Here is a 17,956-nt window from a genome sequence, read left to right as displayed (position 1 = left end):
TTGGGGGGAAAAAAAGGAATATTTTTTTGAAGCAAGAATAAGTGATAAGGGCCAGTTAGATATCTTAGGGTAAAAAGAAATCAAGTTAACAAATGGACTGAATATTCAAACACAGCTAATCAAGCAAGTGATTTAAAGGTAAGCTAAGAAATTCTCAGCCAAAGGAACAATGAAATGGTACTTGAGATGTTAAGACATGTAGTTCGAACAAAAGATCTAATTAGAGTTCTGGGAGGAAAGAGAAAGTGAGGAAAAAGATCCATTGTAGTGAAATTTTACAGCATCAAGAATAAAAAAGCTCCCCATAAAAGAGTATAAAGAATGAAAACTGACATATTAATAACAGCTTTCTCATCAATATTAGATGAAAAGAGACAATTGAAAAATGTCTTCAATGGGGCGCCTGGGTGGTGCAGTCGGTTAAGCGTCCGACTTCAGCCAGGTCACGATCTCGCGGTCCGTGAGTTCGAGCCCCGCGTCGGGCTCTGGGCTGATGGCTCGGAGCCTGGAGCCTGTTTCCGATTCTGTGTCTCTCTCTCTGCCCCTCCCCGTTCATGCTCTGTCTCTCTCTGTCTCAAAAATAAATAAACGTTGAAAAAAAAATTAAAAAAAAAAAAAAGAAAAATGTCTTCAATATGCTAATGAGGAAAAATAAGAGTTGAGTCTGACCCATTCATACATAAAAATATCGGGTACACAGAAGTTTCTAACCTAAAGAGGACCTTCACTGCGAATGATATCATTGTTTCAATGGCAAAATAGAAAGGCGTGCAGGTCCAATGTAATCTAGGTGATACTAACTAATCTTTCATAGTACTTTATGCTTTAGTAATTCCAGTGAGGAAGGGCATGTCCCTTGGCAATCATCAACCACATAATGGACTTCTTTACCTACCTTCTCACACCTCTTCTATAACTTCCTCTTTTTGAGAACCACTGCCATGATTAACTTATCACCACTGGAGAATTACTAGTTCACAAAGTATTCTTGAATAAATTCCTTCTTTTATAATTCTAACTATGTCAAATTTTATCCCTAATAATGATAGACATTCACATTAAAATCAGGAATAAGACAAGACTGCTTTAACTTCAACACTACTTTGTATATTACTAGAGGTTCTGGAGCAGGGTTTCTCAATCTCAGCACTGTTGACATTTTGAGCCAAATGACTCTGTTGTGGGGAGGGTCCTACCCATTGCAAAATGTCTAGCAGCATCCTTGGCCTTCACTTACCAGATAGCTGTGACAATCAGAACTGTTTCCAGACATTGCTAAATGTCTGAGGGGCAAAGTCTCTCTGCTTGAGAACCACTATTCCGAACAATGCAATAGAAAAACTAAAGGAAAAGAAGCTATATCTGCTTAAAAAGACTTAGTTAATGTGATATGATTATAACTAGAACTGAAAAACTATTATAACTTACAAGAAAGTTTAATAATGTTGCTGGATATAGGAAAAATATCTACAAGCCAATCTTTCCCATGATCAGTAAACAGGGAGACATTAAAAATGTATTTCTTGCTTATAATATCCACAAATACATAAAGTAGCTAGGTCTAGGAATAATCCTTAAAAAGTAACTTGAAGACTATATGAAATAAAAATGCTTCCTGAAAGAGATAAAAGCTTTGTATAATGGAAAGAGGAGAGAAAGATTAAATTTGTGACACCTTCCAAATCAATGTATAGGACTAAAGCAATTTGGATCATAATCCCAACAGTATTTTGAGGGTTCAGACAATTTTGTACTAAGAAATAAGCATCACAGAGAAAAACATGAGAACATACATAAAACTTGCTTAACATCATTGAGAAATACAAAGACCAGAAAGAGATACTAACTTACTACCTACTCATCAGAGTGGCTAAAATTAAAATAACTGTCAACACCCATGTGCTGGCAAGATGATAAAACAATTGAAACTCTCAACATTGTTGGTGAGAACAAGTGGTGCAACTGCTTTGGAAAACAGTAGGATATTTCCTTGTAAAACTAAGCATACATGTACCCCATGAATTTTTGGAGAACACAATTTATTCCAAAACAAATGATATTATTGACTAAAATTGGGCACAGCAAGTTATAGAGAAAAGATAGGAGGAAGAAGTTAACTCAAGTTAACTCGATGCTCATAATAGGAATCAATAGATATTGTCTGAATAAAGAGGGTTCTAAGGGTATTATATAAAAGGCTAATTATAAAGGCAGGCACTAGAATAAAAATATATTAAGAATTATAATTTTTAACATAATAGCCTCCATATTGAAAATTTATATAAATAAAATGTTCATATGTATATTTTATTTTGTTCCCCTTAAGTTAGCTCTTGTTTTAGCCCTAGTTCAAATGTTCACCCAGAATCTTTTTGCTGAAGTTTCCCTGATCATCTTTTGAATGAATGAATTTTGTTCTTTGGGAGATGCTTCAGTAAGACCTAATGTAGACAGTATTCCCCAAGTCCTTGAATTTGCAGAAATCGTTGCCTATAGCTTTGACACTTGAAGGACAGCTTGAATGGATTTAAAATTGTTGGTTCAAACTTCCTTTCCTTAGGTATCTGATAGGTATTGTTTCATTTCTGTTAGAATGGACTATAGCTGTGCAAACGTGGCTTTCTTTCACTTGGAAATAAGAGGTGCCTGGGGCACCTGGGTGGCTCTGTCAGTTGAGCAACCGACTTCAGCTCAGGCCATGATCTCAGGTTCATGAATTTGAGCCCTGCAGCGGGCTCTGTGCTGACAGCTCAGAAGCTGGAGCCTCTTTTGGATTCTGTGTTTCCCTATCTCTCTACCCCTTCCCCACTTATGCTCTCTCTCTCTCTCTCTCTCTCAAAAATAAATACACATTAAAATTTTTTTTTAAAGAATTAAAAAAGAAATGAGAGGCAACTGGGTGGCTCAGTTGGTTAAGCATCTGACTCTTGGTTTTGGCTCAGGTCATGATCTTGTGGCTTTGTGGGCTCTGTGCTGGCAGTATGGAGCCTGCTTGAGGTTCTCTCTCTCTCTCTTTCTCTCTCTCCCCCTTTCTCTCTCTTTTCCCCTCCTCCTACTCACCCTGCCTCTGTCTCTCTCAAAATAAATAAACTTTGAAAAATGATACAGTGGTTTTACCAGATGTCCAAAGTTTGCTACTAGTGTTAGTAAGATACATCTAATGTTTGTATGATATATGTTAGTAGGAAGTCTTGGTAGTGGTCATTGTGGGACAGTTTTCTTAGATCTTCAACGTGCCTTTTAATATACAAACACAAGTTTTATTTCAGAACATTTTATAATTTTTGTTTCACTCTCTTCTTTTGGTTTTTCTCCAACGAAACAACTCCTGTTAATCTCATTTTTAATCTTTTTGTCTAATCTTTTATAACTTTCACTTTCTCTTTTTAAAAATCTTTTTCCTCCAAAAACAATAAGATACCTAGTAACAAACCTAACTAAAGAAGTAAAAGGTCTTTACTTTTAAAACTATATAGCACTTATGGAAGAAATTGAAGAGGACACAAAGAACTGGAAAAGCATTCCATGCTCCTGGGTTGGAAGAACAAACTGTTAAATGTCTGTACTGCCCATCGCAATTCATGCAATCCTTATCAAAATAAAACCAGCATTTTTTCACAGAGCTAGAAAAAAAAATACTAAAATTTGTATAGAACCACAAAAGACCCCAAGTAGCCACAGAAATCCTGAAAAAGGAAAAATAAAATTGGAGGCATCATGATTCCAGACTTCAAGCTAGATTACAAAGCTATAGTCATCAAGACAGTAAGGTACTGGCACAAAAACAGACACATAGATCAATGGAACAGAATAGAAAACCCAGAAATAGACCCACAACTGTATGGTCAACTACTCTTTGACAAAGCGGGAAAGAATATCCAATGGAAAAAAGTCTCGTCAACAAATGGTGTTAGGAAAACTGGACGGCAACAAGCAGAAAAATTAAACTGGGCCACGTTCTTATACCATACACAAAACAAATTCAAAATGGATGAAAGACCTAAATGTGAAACAGGAAACCATCAATATCCTAGAGGAGAACATAGGCAGCAACCTCTTTGACCTCGGCCACGGCAACTTCTTACTAGATACATCTCTGGAGGCAAGAGAAACAAAAGCAAACATGAACTATTGGGACTTCATCAAGATAAAAGTCTTCTGCACAGCGAAGGAAACAATCAACCAAACTAAAATCAGCCTATGGAATGGGAAAAGATATTTGCAAATGACAAATCTGATAAAGGCTTAGTATCCAAAATCTATAAAGAACTTATCAAACTGAACACCCCAAAACCAAATAAGCCAGTTAGTAAATGGGCAGAAGACATGAATAGACATTTTTACAAAGAAGACATCCAGATGGCCAACTGACACATGAAATGATACTCAACATTGCTCATCATCAGGGAAATACAAACCAAAACCACAATAAGATACCACCTCCCACCTGTTAGAATGGCTAAAATTAACAACACAAGAAACAACAGGTGTTGGAGAGGATGCAGAAATCCCTCTCGCACTGTTGGTGGGAATGCAAACTTGTGCAGTCACTCTGGAGAACAGTATGAAGGTTCCTCAAGAAACTAAAAATATAAATACCCTATGACCTAGCAATGGCACTATCAGGAATTTACCCGAAGGTTACAAAAATACAGATTCGAAGAGGTATATGCACCCCAATGTTTATAGCAGCTTTATAAACAATAGCCAACCTATGGAGAGAGCCCAAATGCCCATCCACTGATGAATGGATAAAGAAGATGTGGTATATTTACATACAGTCGAATATTACTCAGCCACCAAAAAGAATGAAATCTTGACATTTTCAATGATGTGGATGGAGCTAGAATATATTATGCTAAGCGAAATAAGTCAATCAGAGAAAGAAATACCATATGATTTCATTCATTTGTGGAATTTAAGAAACAAAACAGATGAACATATGAGAAGGGGGAGGAAAAAGAGGGAAACAAACCACAAAAGACTCTTAATGATATCTCTATCATCAAACTGAAAACTGATGGAGATGGGTGGGAGACAGGCTAGATGGGTGATGGGTATTATGGAGGGCATTTTTTGTGATGAGCAGTGTGTGTTGTATGTTAGTGATGGATTACTGAATTCTACTCCTGAAACCAATACTGCACGGTGTGTTAAGTAACTAAAATGTAAGTAAAAAAATATTTTTGCTTATTTCTCTTTCACTTTCTTCACTTCCCCCATGTGTATATATTCTCTGTTTTGTGTTACACTTTATATAGTATCTATTTCCTCTTATGTTCCTTATAATTTGGTCTTTATTTATAAAATTATTTTGGGGGCACCTGGGTGGCTAAGTCAGTTAAGTGTCCGACTTTGGCTCAGGTCATGATTTCACCATTCGTGGGTTCTATTGCCCCCGTCGGATTCCGGGCTGACAGCCTGGAATCTGCTCTGGATTCTTTGTCTCCCTCATTCTCTGCCCCTCCCCCACTTGCACTCTGTCTCTCAAAAATAAATAAACATTAAAATTTTTTTCAAAGTGACTTTGCCTGTGTCTTCTACTTCTTTCCTAAATTTTACTAATCATTTCACATACTTCATTGACTTACCATCACCTTCTCTTTGTTGATTCTGTCTTCCCTGACTTCTTGTATTTATTTATTTTTTATCATCTTCTTTCCTGGTTGCAATTACATCATAATTTTTTCTCCCTTTATTCATGTTGGGGTGTTGTGTTGAAGTATTTCTCAGCTTTGGAGCAATATTTTTCTAATGAGTGTTTATAGTCTGCACAGAAGTTTTGTATTTATTTTTAGTTCTTTTTTGTTCTTTTGTTTTCCTAGAGTAGCTTTCTTTGCATCTAGTTCTAGCTGCACAATTACTTTGCTAATCATATTTGAATGAGTTGGATTTTCTCAGTTAGAAAGGAGGATCTTTTGAAGTAAGGGAAGGAGTAGCTTTCCCAGTTTCTCAGCTAAATAGCTCCTTCCTCTATTACTATGGTAAATGCCTCTTCTGGGACCACGCCTCACTTAAATTTCAGATCCTAACTTGGTTCAAAAAGGCTCCTATCATCAGCCGCAAACTTCTATGGTACCTTCACCACCTCTGGTGAAGAAGTCACTTTCACCAGGGAATCCTGCTTCTAACTGCAACTTTCTAACTCCCCTTTCTTTAAGAAGTGCTATTTTCTTGAATCTGCCACCTCTGTGTGAATCCTCACCCAAACACATTCTAAACTTACTGTCTACAGTTCTCCCATCACACCCGCCCTCTTTGATCACAGCAGTTGTCATCGATGAGGGGCCCCATCCTTTTGAGAGCAAATATTTACTATTGATGTCTAACATCTGGCACTTCTAAAAAACTCTTCTGCACACCTGTTCTCAGAAACACGGCGCTGTTGTGGTTTCCTGAACTAAACCTACTGACTTCAAATGATAAAGATACATAAAGGAAGAAAGTGGAAGACAGAGAATCCAGTACTAGTATATATCAAAAGCACACATACTAAAATGTCTGCTTCCCAAATGTGAGCAATAACTCCTGAGCACAAAAACCATGTCCTTTTTCTGCTAAAGATGGTTCAGGAATAGGACTGGGCTAGTAGAAGGCCCTTCTGGAACTATTAGGTACATAGATGCAAAAAGGCAAGCCTTCATCAAGACAAATTAGGTTGGAGGAAGGCAGCTGATTTTGTGACTACCGAAAAGAGAGTCACTTAGCCTAGACTGCTATTCTGGCACCTTCTCACCTACAGGAAACTGGAAAATAGATGACCCAGAAATTTCCAACTCAAACAACAATGACAAATACGAAAGAAAAAAGAAGGTGGGGAGAGAGCCGAAGAGGCATGGCATCTACATAGATGCTTTTAGAGAAAAAGAAGGGGAAATAAAACACAATTTATTCACATATGAAGAATATTTTTACGTGGGCAGTTGAAAACTATGAATTAACTTTTTAATGTTAGCTATTCTAGTGGGTATACAGTGTATCCTATTGTAGCTTATTATTACTGAAGTATAATTGACATGTGATGTTATATTAGTTTCAGATGTACCACACTGATTCAACAATTCTATATGTTACTCATGCTCACCACGATAAGAGTAGTCACTGTCTGTACCATATCACATTATCACAAAATTATTGACTATATTCCCCATGCTGCACCCCCATCTCTGTGACTTATTTATTCCACAACTGAGAATTTAAACCTCACAATCCCCTCCATCCTATGGTAGTTTTAACTTGCATTTCCCTGATGACCGTGAAAAGCAAATGCTTAAAGCTGTTAGAAACGAATATCGGAGAATAAATTTACTGTCTGCCTTGGTTCTCTGTAGAAGCAGAACTGAGCCTGATAAAGAGAAATAATACCATTGCAATCTATTTGATGGGCAAAACGCAGACACTGAAGATCCTCCAGTATCCTGTTTGTTAGCATTAAAGGTATGGCTACTGGGGTCATTGACTAGAGGTTTGCCGATGCTCACAGATATTACTGTTACTATTCTCATTGCATTTACCTTAAGCCTGAATGATACAAGAGTAATTATGACTTTGTGAATAATTTTCTTGTGCCTCTTTTTAATTGCTAGCAATGTGCTATTACTAGCAGAAAAGAAATTTTTTAAAAACACTATAGACAATTTTTTAAACATCAGAAAACAAAACTGCTAGATTTTGCACCTCTTCAGTCATACTAAATATATCAATTAAACAAGTATTTATTAAGCATCTTCTATTTTTCATGGACTTAACTTAGATCCTGGGAATACAAAATTAAATGGGCCCTAGCTATTGAGACATGCACAATCCAAAGAGAATACACTTATAATGTAAATAATGAGAATTCAGTTTGGTAAAAGCATGAATAAAAGCCTGTAGGAGGCACAGAAGAACATAGAGAAAGAGCGACCATTTGTGCTAGAATAGAAGGGACGTGGCTACAAAAGCTTCTGATCTGTACTTGGACAGATGACTCAGAGTTCAACAGAAGGAGGGAAGGAGGAACAGAGCATTTCAGGCCAAGTCAATGGAACAGGGTCAGATCACAGTGTCTGTTATGGCGTGTTAATATGCTTGGGCTTTGTTCTTCAGGGGATGGGAAAGCAATGAGGAGTTTAGAGGTAGATGTGATGTAATCAGATTTGCAATTTAAAACAATGACCTTGTAGCATAGTAGCTAATGGTGTTGTTCTTGACATTCCTGTCTGTGTCTATCACGTGACAAAACAAATAAGTAATTATGTTGGTGTTTTTGAGAACTGGGATTTCTTGTCTGGAATAAAGGAGAAATAAATGTAGGATTAATGAGGTTAAGTAAAAATCCTATAGATGCTTAATTATGAATATCAGAATGAGCTCATGATATATTTACCTTTTAAAAAAAGTCCTGTCTAATGAAAAGACCTGGAAATAAGTAGCAATGAGCACTCTGACACCCTCAGTATGGTCTCTAAATATGATTTGTCACTAGACAGAGCTAAGGCTCCTTTGAGAAATGGCTGCTTGTCCTTCTGAGTCAGGATATATACTAATAATCCTGAAACATGTTATCATATTAGAAAGCAAGGTTGTCAAAAAGAATTCAGAACCAACTTGAAGAGGCCTCCTTTCAGTAAGGATAGCCAATTTCATGAGAAAAATAACCACAATGGACTGACCCATACCAAATATGCTTAAATTTATTGGTAAAATATTAAATAATAAATACTTAATAACAATGGGTAATTGTTAAATAATTATAATATACTAATTATAATAAATAACACTAAAAAAAAGTGGTCACCTTTGGAGGATAATAGCTAATTCATACTCAAACTCTGAAAACTGGTAACAAGGATTTAATTTATTTTTCCTATATGAACTACTTTGGAATAACCTAATAGTTAATAAGGGGAATTTATCTTTGTACAAAATAATACAGTGTGCATAATACTTTTTTTGCCAAATTAAAAAAAAATAAATTAAATTAAATGGTAAAAAAAAGCCAAAAAACAAAAAACAAACAAAAAAACAACAACAACAAAACTAAACAAGGGATGCGTGAGTGGTTCAGTCATTTAAGTGTCTGACTTCAGTTGAGGTCATGATCTCACGGTTTATGGGTTGGAGCCCTGCCTCAGGCTCTGTGCTGACAGCTCAGAGCGTGGAGCCTGCTTCAGATTCTGTGTCTCCTTCTCTCTCTGCCCCTCCCTTGCTTGCATTCTGTCTCTCAGAAATAAACACTAAAAAAAAATTAAAAACAAACAAACAAACAAAAAAACCTAGGTAATGGGGTGCCTGGGTAGCTCAGTTCGTTAAGCATCCGACTCGATTTCAGCTCAACTCATGATTTCACGGTTCATGAGTTGGAGCCCTGCATTGGGCTCTGTGCTGACAGTGCGGAGCCTGCTTGGGATTCTCTCTATCCCTCTCTCTCTCTCTCAAAATAAATAAATAAATATTAAAGAAAATAACTAGGCAATGATCACCCATGGCTGCTATTAGCAGAAAAATAAAGCCAGTCAGGCATTTTGTATCTCCTGATGAAATTATACACTACTACTCATGAAGTAACTTTAAAAAGAAAAAAAAAAAAGAGTTAAACTATATCATAACCAGTCTCAAGATTTAACTACCCTCTATAGGATATGCAGGAGAGAAGAATCTATTGAACAACCCAACAGGAATGCACTCAAAAAATCCAGAATATGGGAAACTACAGGACAAATGTCCCAGGTTTGTCAACAAATAAATAACATGGAAAAAAGAAATCTTAATTGAAACAATGATCCTAATTGAAACAAATTTTTAAAATGTGAATATTTGATGATATTAAGACATTACCAATTTTTTTCAATGTGATGATTATATTATCATTATGTATAAAATAAGAATCATCGGTCTGAAATATTTATTAATGGAATGATATGAAATATTTATTAATGAAATGATAAAATTATGAAGGGGAGTAGAGAATGGGATAAAGATGAAATGAACTTGATTAGTAATAAAACTGGGTGATGGGGTCCTTGGGAATTTATTCGCTGTTCTGTGTATGTTTCAATAATAGCTTTTTAAAACATTATTGCTTTTAAAGGGTAATTTTATTTCCCTAATATCTGGATTGGGGGGAGGCCAATTTACTGTAACCTCTGAACGCTGATGTTAGCACCCTACATTTATTGACAACATCTCCATCTTTCTGTCACAGAGCTCATTGGAATAGTCATTGCAACAATGTTCAGGTCATTGTGCTTGCAGAGTTGTCAGAGTTTGGAAATTAGTCATTAGCCCTTTTCAAGTTGCTACAATTATCACTGCAAGGATTCTGGTTTCTTATTTTAAGTTAGTTAACCTACAGTGTAGTCTTGGCTTCAGTAGAACCCAGTGAGTCATCTCTTACATATGACACCAAGGGCTCATCTCAGCAAGTACTCTCCTTAATGCTCGTTACCCATTTAACCCATCCCCACCCTCACACCTCCCCTCCAGCAACCCTCAGTTTGTTCTCTGTATTTAAGAGTCTCTTGTGGTTTGCCTCCTTCTCTGTTTTTATCTTATTTTTCCTTCCCTTCCCCAATGTTCATCTGTTGAGTTTCTCAAATTCTACATATGAGTGAAATCATGATATCTGTCTTTCTCTGACTAACTTATTTTGCTTAGCATAATACACTCTAGGTCCATCCTCATTGTTGCAAATGGCAAGATTTCATTCTTTTTCAGCTCTGAGTAGTATTCCTTAAGTAAAGCACAGTGCAGATTGCCACCAGTAAATGGGCTACTGGATTATTTAACTATCAGAGTAGTTGTGTTCTGCCTAGTTTCTGTAAAAAGATAAACAGGTTTCTAAAGAAGCGCTAGAAAAACATCTCAAACACAGATTTCCCTGATATCTCCAGCTTTTACATCAAATTGTGAGAGGCTCTCACATACCATTTGTGTCAAGATGGCTTCCTGCGTAGCCCATGCGGCTCCTATCTCTGGCTCTAAACAGCTCTATCTTGTGCCTGAATACTAGTGCATAACAGATATTACCGAAGATTTGGGGATGATGAAATGGAATTACAGCAAAGCCCAAAAAGCCACCAATTTACAAAAGAGTAACAGCTATCTCAGCTGTCCTGCCACCTCTAGCAGATTCCCTTCGGGGCTAACCAGGGTATTGTGGGGCCAGGCCTGTCTGTTCCAGGATTCCTCCAACATCTGAGTATTTGGATCTCCAAGACTCACTCAGGAAGAAACTAAACATTGTCGTTTCTGTAATATACAAAGTCATAAACTCTTCGTTGTCTGAACCTGACCTAGAAGACCAAAATCTGTTCACGTATTTTCCTAAACAGATGTGCAACTGTCTCTCTAATAGGAGTTCTGCCTCCCTCCCAAGCTAGTAAGCTGAAGCTATTGCTTACCTCCCGGATAACAGGTGCTTGATCTCGTGAACTGTGAGATCATGACCTGAGCCGAGATCAAGAGTCAGCTGCTTAACCCACGGAGCCACCCAGATGCCCCTCCTTACACAGTATTTCTGTTTCAACCAGAGTAGGCACTGTGACTTGTTTTATACAATGATGTAATAAAATAAGATTGTGCCAACTATGCCCATTGAAAGAGAACCAGTAGGTATAAACAAACACGTCCACAGTAAATATACCCAGAAACTAAGTTGCTTTTTACTATTTTCTTTGTGTTATAGGATGCTTATTGACTTAAAATACTGTCAGAGAGATAAACTTCCGTGCTGTGACTGATTTTTAGTCTTTGTTATGGTAAGTTAATGTACTGCAAAACTAAAAGTATAAACATACATAGAAAAGCCACTTAAATGTGCGACTTACCAATAAGCATAAAATGTTAGAAGAAGCATGGGGGGGGGGGGCGCCTGGGTGGCTCAGTCGGTAAAGCGTCCGACTTCGGCTCAGGTCATGATCTCGCGGTTCATGAGTTCAAGTCCCGCGTCGGGCTCTGTGCTGACAGCTCAGAGCCTGGAGCCTGTTTCAGATTCTGTGTCTCCCTCTCTCTCTCTGACCCTCCCCCATTCATGCTCTGTCTCTCTCTGTCTCAAAAATAAATAAACGTTAAAAAAAATTTTAAAAAAAAAAAAGAAGAAGCATGAGGTGGTTTAAAAGCCATCTGGGGGGATAGGGTAATAATAATTACAGCCAACATCTCCTGAGTACATATGACGTACACTTGTAAATGTTTCATATTAATGCACTTAATTTGCCTTACCTCATCCAAAGTGTTTTTTACATTTAATCCAAGGAACAACTATTTCATGGAGCTACTGTTATTAGTCCCAACTACAATGAGGAACTCGAGAGGGTCAAGTAACTCACCCAAATCCATCTGGCTCCAGAGCCCCCATTCTTAACCACCATCCCCTAACTGCCTCTCAGTGGTAATCAATCTGTTATGAAGATCTTCTTGGTCTCTTGTTCTCTAGGGCTATATAGTTTTTGTTCTGTTTTGTTTTGTTTTAGAGAAACAGGGAGAAAGAGCAAGTGGGGAAGGGACAGAGGGAGAAGGAGAGAGATAATCTCTAGCAGGCTCCACACCCAGCACAGAACCCAACACAGGGCTCGATCTCACAAGCATGAGATCATGATCTGAGCCAAAATCAAGACTGAGCCACCCAGGCTCCCCCGTATGGTCTTTTATCCAGACTGTAGCCATATGTCTGCTTCTTTCTTTTTCTCTTTGCAGTTTCTCCATATTGTTGGCTCACAGTCACCTGAGTCCTCTCAACTTGATGTGTCCTTCATTGGAAAGCCAGTAAAAACTGACCAAGTTCTAATTCCAAAGTACTAGGAAAAAGATTTTGCTTAGCCTGAGAAGTCAGGAATCCCTTGCCCTTGGGGACAAACAGCTGCTAAGCTACAGAAGAAAGGCAAGGTCACATATCATAAAAATGGCTACCAGGGTTCACAGAAAGTAGTTTTCAGAGAAGTGTATGGGTTAGAAAAAAAAAAATCTTGTATTTTTAGACTGGTGTATGTGTTCACTGTATTGATATTCTTATTCTTTGCATGTACAGGTCCGTTTGGATTAAGATCATAGGAATATTTGCAGACAGTTTACTCTTCCAGAACAAAACCTGTTTGTATTACCTAACAAATGCAGAATTTGCATAGACTTGAGATAGAAATCTGCATTCGTTTTCTGTGATGCCACCACAACAAACTCCCTTCAACTGGGGTTCTTAAAACAACAGAAAGTGATTCTCTCACAAATCTGTAGGCCAAAGATCCAAATTCAAAGTGTCATCAGGGTTGGTCTTTCTGGAAGCTCTGAGGCAGAAATCATTTTATGCCTCTTCCTTAGCTTCTGGTGGCTGCCTGCAATTCTTGGCATTCCTTGGCTTGTAGATGTGTCACTCTAATCTCTACCCCCATCTTCACATTCCTTCTTCCCTGTATTTCTCTTCTTCTATCTCTTAGAATTTTCACTGGATTTAGAGTCCATCCTAATCCAGTGTGATATCATCTCAATCTTTATCCTAATTACATCTGTAAAGACACTTATTCCAAATAGGTTTATATTTTGAGGTTCTGGGTGGACATGAGTTTGGGTGTGCACTATCTGACCCACTCCAGCATCCATAATGCCTCTTTGTGGCTAAGACCCTAGGAGCCGCATTTGTCCCCTCCAAATTGACTTGTTTTACCTTTACCAAACAATATGTGGTGAGCACTGTTTTAAGTATATCACAAATAATAACTCATTTTATAGTTGGTATGTATTGGTACTGTTTTTCTTCTGAGTTATCTCTCCCATGAGTGATAGGCAGACAGCCCGGCCCTCAGCAGCTGGTCCAGTGCTCTGTGCATGGTCACCTTGATAACGACTGACATGAGATCCAGCTGCAGCTGCCTGACACTGAAAGTCCATGTGTTCTCTCTCTTAAAAGTAAAATATCATCTAGAGAGAGCTAAGTAAAAAGGAACCTGACAGATAAGATTTAAGATTCCTTATGTAAATATCTCCATGGAAAATAAACAGCAGGACAGCGCCCTAAGGAAAGAAAGAAAGGGATCATAATGAAGATGTATGAGCAGCCATGGCAGGAAACAGAACTGGCTGTCCCATGCCATAAAGTCACTGTTCCCCACATTTCAGTAACGAGGAGCTCTCTTGGAACATGTGCCCCACCAGGTTTTTCTAGATGGCCATTTTTTTTTTCTCATCTCCTCTACCCAGACCCAGAGAGCCAACTCCTAACTGAGGTGCTCAGTTGGACTGAATACTTTTTAATATTTGTTCCTTGTTTTAAAATACCATGAAGATCTATAACATAGTAATCTGGGAGCCAAATAAGAATATAGTAAATTAAACGTTATTTCCTTTTAGTGGAATTACCAATATAAGAGTTTATGTAAGACTGGAGCTACCAATTTACCTAGAAGTGATTTTTATCAGCCCTGGGGGTTCACTGCCATGTCTTTGTTGTGTTTATGTCCTTCATACAGCACAGGTGAGCTGAAATCTCTATTCCGCAGGCACTCCATAAAATAGAGTGCTTTGTGATTTGCTAGAAGGATCGACTGCCAACAGATGACAAAGGTAAATTTCTTAGAACAATGAATGGATAAAAACGACACATGTGATAGAATCAAGTACTTACACATGGTAAGAATATTGCCCACAACGGGAAGAACAGAAAACTGGAATCAATTAGAATGCCCTCTGTTGCAAAAACAAAGAAATGGAAAACTGCAACAATCCAGTGCATGCAGGACTACTAAGGAGGCCCACATCCTTCAGTAATAAAGGTTTGGGTCACCCTACCAGGTAAAGAATCATGACCAGATTAGGTGTTTGCTGAAGGCAAAGGGAACACAGAATAGGTAGTAGAAGGAGGTAGTTATAAATACCAGCCTGGCCAGTCAGAAACAGAGACTATAATGGTCATGAGTATTTATTCCTTATTATTAAAGAGCATTAATATGGAGCACTTCCTCCTTATTGTTTATCATGAATACAGCTGTATACATATCTGTGTGTATCTTTGTTTCTTCCCCTATCTTATTCCCCTATAATGTAACATAAGCTGTATTAACTTTGTATCACCATTTTCAATTGATGTATATAAATGTTAATTTGACATAATAATATTTAAGTTGCAGGATATCAGAGTAAAGACTAAACATCACTCAAGTACTATACCTCCTCTTGTGGGGAAAAGATTAGTGCATTTTTGGTTGTATGCAGGATAGTTTTACCACATTAAGCAGAATTATGACATTGTTATTGCCTTTATTTTGAGATTAAGTATAAGTTAAGGAGATGTGTATAGGTGCCAAGTTCAAAAGGGGTGGATTTGTGATGGTTACTTTTATGTGTCCACTTGACTGAGTCATGCAGTACCCATACATTCAGCTAACATTTTTTTCTGAGTGTATCTGTGAGGGTGTTTATTGATTGGATTATCATTTGAATTGGTGGACTCAGTAAGGTTGATCGCCCTCCCCTAGGTGGGTGGGCATCGTTCAATCCATTGAAGGCCTGAATAAAATAAAAAAAACATGGGGAATCGAAACTTTGCCCCATCTGCCCAACTGCATGAACCAGACATTGATCTTCAGCCCTCAAAGGGACTTATGCCACCAGTTCCGTGGAATTCAGACCTTTGGACTTGAACTGAACTACACCACCAGTTTTCCTGGGTCTCCAGTTTGCAGACAGCAGATTGTGGAACATCTCAGACTCCATAGTCAAGTGAGATTAATTCCTCATAATAAACTTTATCACATATATTGGTTCTGTTTTCCTGGAGAGCCCTGACTAATACAAAGTATCCCTTTCTCCTACTTAATACTCCGTATAGATACTTCATATAATATCTGGTCATATAAATTGGCATAGTCTGTCAACTCCAGATTGGAATAAAATCTGTTCATACATAAAATCAGTTACTTACCTTTTGGATTGGAGCAATAATAACAAAAAACATAATGGCTATTTTTTGTTTCAAATAATACCAAAGCAAGAGAAGTTATAGTTGAATAGACACATGCATACCATATTGACAGCATTTTAAATATATTCTACCTTTTTGAAAATAACTTTGGTGTCATGTATTTTTGCAATATTTCCAATTATTTTTTTTTAACGTTTATTTATTTTTGAGACAGAGAGAGACAGAGCATGAACGGGGGAGGGTCAGAGAGAGGGAGACACAGAATCTGAAACAGGCTCCAGGCTCTGAGCTGTCAGCACAGGGGCCCAATGCAGGGCTCGAACTCACGGACCACGAGATTGTGACCTGAGCCGAAGTCGGCGCTCAACCGACTGAGGCACCCAGGCGCCCCTCCAATTATTTTATTTGGCTTTAGAAAACACCTTTTTGTTGGAATTAACCAGACATTTGCTAATGGGGCATGTTTTTTGTTCCGAGATAGTATCAGTTAGTTGGTAGATAATTTATCTCACCATTTTATAAAAATCGAGCAATTTAGTTTTGAAAACTATCAGCAGATCTAATCCTGATAGAGTCTTATTAAATTTTACTCATGAACTTTTCAACTTCTAATTCTCTTATTTAAAATTTACAAAAATGGGGCACCTGGGTGGCTCAGTCGTTTGAGCAACCGACTTCGGCTCAGGTCATAATCTCACGGTTTGTGAGTTCGAGCCCCGCGTTGGGCTCTGTGCTGACAGCTCAGAGCCTGAAGCCTGCTTCGGATTCTGTGTCTCCCTCTCTCTATGCCCCTCCCCCACTTATGCTCTGTCTCTCTCTCTCTGTCAAAAGTAAATAAACATTAAAAAAAAAGTTTAAAAAAATAAAATAAAATAAAATAAACTTTACAAAAAATGATTTCAAGAAAAAAAGGCCAAATCTTACTTAACGTATCTCTACAGTACTAACTGAATTAGAAACCCAGTAGAAATTAAATATAAGATTTCATGATATTATATGACTGGTTCTTTTTTTCAAATTAGCCATGGTGCAAGAAGAAAGAATTTGCTTCCATTTTTTGCCATTAACTGCATTATCTGCCTACCCTTGATTATATTCAGGCCCTTGAGAGCAAACTGCAATTCTGGCTGAAAATAGGAAAAAGAGAAGTAGAAATTTGTAGGTTAGGACTGGCCATTCTAAAATTTCTCTGTGTTTCCCTTTTAGCAAAATATTTTCTTAAAAGATACTCATATACTTGCTTCCTCCGAGAACTTAAATTTGTTAATGATGCTGTATCTTGGGTTGGGTGAAAGCCTCCCTAAAAGGATAGAAAAGGACCACATAGAACAAAAGTCCCAGTGAAAAGCCTATCTTTGTCAATGATTTTAGCAAGGCTTGTTACCTTTCTAGGATCAGAGTTCTTACCTATAAAATAAGGAGGGGATCTGGCTCATCCATTCTGTACACCTTTCCTACCATGACACACATAGTAGATGATCATCTCATGATCTCATTTGAGGGAAAAAAAATGGCTTAGCTCACAGACATATCCAACTGAAAACTGACTATGTCCACATAAAAAAAATGGTTTTATTAAGAATGTTTATATATGGGAATGCAAGCTGGTGCAGCCACTCTGGAAAACAGTATGGAGGTTCCTCAAAAAACTAAAAATAGAACTACCCTACGACCCAGCAATTGCACTACTAGGCATTTATCCAAGGGATACAGGTGTGCTGTTTCAAAGGGACACATGCACCCCCATGTTTATAGCAGCACCATCAACAAATAGCCAAAGTATGGAAAGAACCCAAATGTCCATCGATGGATGAATGGATAAAGATGTGTGTGTATACACACACACACACACACACACACACACACACACACACACGAGTATTATTCGGCAATCAAAAATAATGAAATCTTGCCATTTGCAACTACGTGGATGGAACTGGAGGGTATTATGCTAAGTGAAATTAGTCAGTCAGGGAAAGACAAAAATCATATGACTTCACCCATATGAGGACTTTAAGAGACAAAACAGGGGCGCCTGGGTGGCGCAGTCGGTTAAGCGTCCGA

Source organism: Lynx canadensis, chromosome C2, assembly GCF_007474595.2.
Source record: "Lynx canadensis isolate LIC74 chromosome C2, mLynCan4.pri.v2, whole genome shotgun sequence".
In the NCBI taxonomy this organism is placed as follows: Eukaryota; Metazoa; Chordata; class Mammalia; order Carnivora; family Felidae; genus Lynx; species Lynx canadensis.
Note: the sequence above shows the minus strand (reverse complement) of the source record.